The sequence below is a fragment of the Siphateles boraxobius genome, unplaced genomic scaffold (assembly GCF_051911475.1).
Source record: "Siphateles boraxobius isolate OS27281-9 unplaced genomic scaffold, OSU_SipBor_1 99, whole genome shotgun sequence".
Classification (NCBI taxonomy): Eukaryota; Metazoa; Chordata; class Actinopteri; order Cypriniformes; family Leuciscidae; genus Siphateles; species Siphateles boraxobius.
In genome coordinates, this window is record NW_027509229.1 from 1,111,888 (window position 1) to 1,115,386 (window position 3,499).

Sequence of the window (3,499 nt, forward strand, 5' to 3'; positions counted from 1 at the left end):
TGAATGTATTTACAAAAATATCCTCGAGTGTTTTTCTCCCACACCGGTCATTTTGACACTCTGTGATTCAGAGTGGAGGAGGAATGTGTGTGTGTGTGTGTGTGTGTGTGTGTGTGTGTGTGTGTGTGTGTGTGTGTGTGTGTGTGTGTGTGTGTGTGTGTGTGTGCGTGTGCGTGTGCGTGTGCGTGTGTGTGTGTGTGTGTGTGTGTGTGTGTGTGTGTGCGTGTGCGTGTGTGTGTGTGTGCGTGTGTGTGTGTGTGTGTCAGGCCAGCAGCAGTATGAGACGTTGAGGATGTTTTGTTAGTATTAATCTTAAAAGTTAATCTTAAAAGTTTAAAAATAAAAGATAATTTAAATTCAATTCAATTAATTATTTAAAGTCTTAATAAAAACGTTTTAATACAGTCGAATCTTCTATTTATCTTTTAGAAGATTACTGTAATGATTTTGTTTAACGGAGACCTAAAGTATAATGTTTATTAATTTAGTCATAGCCATAATGATTTTTGTACTGTAACAGCATATTCTATCCCGTACACCTAAACACGACCATCACAGAAAAAGGCATTTTTACATTTTCCAAAAAATAAATAAATAAATAAATAAATAATTTAATATAATTTCTAAGCTGTTTTGCACTCATACTAACTCAGTTCCATAAATTAACTAATCTCTATATTTAAATTAAATGATTATAAATAAAGTATATAACTCAATGAATATTAACAAGTATGTTACTAAAATGAATTCAAACTATTTAAACATAGTTTTAGCTAAATTAATTTATATATAAATACAAAAGTATATAAATATAAAAATACCTTACATTTCCACAGTGCTGAAGATTTGAGGGACACTTATAGAAAGATGTCTTCATTCTTTGTTTTGGTGTATTTGTAAAAACATAGATAGATCTACATAGATGTTTTACACAAAAAATATTTCAGAGATCCTTGTGCGGTATTCTGTAGCCGCATAAAGGGGTAAAATATACATTGAAGCGCTATTTAAAACAAGTATGGTATAATATAATGTAAATGTCTCAAGCGAAGATGATGGTTTAAACCGTCATTTTATTAAATCACGCCAATTCGTGCGAATACTGTCGTATATGAACAAAGAGAAGACATAGAGTTGACTAACATTACCACTAACTGTAGGAACCAGATATCCAGGGGGAAAGTGTAAAGAAAAACACCATATACGATAAGTGTTACGATAGTGTTGTTCAAAATGAAACCGCGGTAAACAATTTAAGAACACTAGAGCTGTTAAACATGCGGTTCAATAACAATGTTCAATATAAACAAGAATCCATCTCTAATGCGACTGAGCTCGTTTCACATATAACTGTTGATAGTTAGGTATAATCGTTAGATAATTTATCAAACAATTGAAATTTACGATATGTTAAAACATTTTGATGATGGGCTTGCACAAAGCATTGACCAGGTCCTTGGCAATGCTTTCACAATTCACACAGTCAAGCAGTTCCCTCATCTTCATCACACAGTCCAGCAGTTCCCTCATCTTCATCACACAGTCCAGCAGTTCCCTCATCTTCATCCGGCGTGTTGGATTTGCTCGCACATTTGCAACTGATTCATTGTGCAAGTCAAGATCGTCAATGATTGGATCAATGTTCTTCATGTTTTCAACCAACTGACTGGTGTTTGCTTTCAGAAACCCTTGATGATCTGAGAATATAAAAAATTGAAAAATTAAAACAGGAAAAGGAAAATGAAGGCAAAATGGGGAAAGAATATAAAGATTGAATCTAACCTTGTATTGACCCGTTTCTCTTCTTTCCCAGTCGCCCCTTTTGGACAGTATTTGGCTTTGATAAAATCTGTAGTAAAATAAATAAGTGTCGTAAAATAAAAGGCTATAGTTACATTTCTGAATAATCCAGGAGCATGACACCAGATAAGATAAATTCATCATAGCTTATTCTACAAAACCTGATTCAATAGTACCAAAAATATTTCAAATTTGTACATGACGCTGTTAGATCAGAATGTAACTTTCCTTAAAATTGGTCCGAAATAGTTAACTCCGACTGCTTAATTAAGATTAATTTTATACATTGTTTATACATTTATACATTAATTTTATACAAAAAACTGTTTTAATAGTTTCTCATGCATCCCACTTACAATTTGCCGGTACATTTGACTTGGCAGAAGTCATGTTGATCTCAAAGGGGGAGCCATGAGTTAAACCAGTTATGATAGGTGAAAACACATGGTCACCATCATATGCAGAGATTTTGCCTGTTTACATAAAATATCTTTCAGTTCATCTGTCACTTGTTCATTTATTTTATTATTGGAACCATGAATTGAGTTAATTCGTGGCTTTGATAAAATCAGCAGTAAATAAAAGGCTAATGTAGTATAGTAAAATAATCCAGGAGCATGACAAATTTGTACATGACGCTGTTAGATCAGAATGTAACTTTCCTTAAAAATGGTCCCAAATAGTTAACTCGGACTGCTTAATTAAGTTTAATTTAATACATCACATAGGCAAAACTGATTTATTACACTTACAATTTGCCGGTACATTTGATTCGGCAGAAGTCATGTTGATGTCAATGGAGGAGCCATGAGTTAAACCAGTTATGATAGGCGAAAACACATGGCCACCATCAGATGAAGAGATTTTGCCTGTTTACATAAAATATCTGTCAGTTCATCTGTTCATTATACAGCCAATAGAGTACCTGCCCCCTTTTTCACAGTCGCTGGTTACCGGAAGTGTTTTTACTTCCAGAAAACGCCTGTTGCACTCTATAATGTTTCTCATTAAAAATAAATATAAACCACACTAACATGTTACTTGGATGTCCGGTTGTCCTGCAGTGTTTGCCGTCTCTAGAGAGAGAGAGAAAAGGAAAGACCATGTTATTTTAAATGGAAAAAAATCATGCAATCATCCTATAGGCAGTAACGCAGCTCATTACAGTACAATGATGAAGTTTACAGTTCTTTTCCATTCAGGGGCGCATAATATCATAAATATTGAACCATCTGAAATAAGACGCTGGACGGTGCCCAGCGTCAGAATGTATAACTAAATTATGAGAATGTGTATTGTGAAAAACACTAGGCTATATAAATAGCTTTGACTTAACTTTTATATATTTTGGTTATCACATTGTGCCATTCATATTTATAGCTTACATTTTAAACAATTTTATCATGCAAAGTGCTAAAAGTTAAAATCAAAGACAAAGTAAAAGAAGAATTAAAAAGTAGCCTACCGAAATTTAAAAAGTAAGTAACTGAAAAGGAATAAAATACAGATTAAATAATTAAATAGGCCTATTCAGATATAACCATGTCTGACAAATATAATCTAAATGATATTTAAAACATTTATTTTAATGTCCTTTATGGAAACCCCCCCAGCGGCCAACTACAGTAAAATGTGATTGGATGGGGGGGAAATATATATATATATATATATATATATATATATATATATATATATATAT

General features: G+C 32.9%; 1 long non-coding RNA gene across 1 annotated transcript; it reads right to left on the minus strand.

The window, feature by feature from the left end:
* Nucleotides 1-1,273: 1,273 nt before the first annotated feature.
* Nucleotides 1,274-2,632, minus strand: LOC143733396 (uncharacterized). The gene is made up of 3 exons (XR_013201343.1): nucleotides 2,553-2,632; nucleotides 1,783-1,849; nucleotides 1,274-1,697 (listed from the first exon to the last, which is right to left on the minus strand). It is a non-coding gene; the product is annotated as an uncharacterized LOC143733396 (long non-coding RNA).
* Nucleotides 2,633-3,499: the final 867 nt, after the last annotated feature.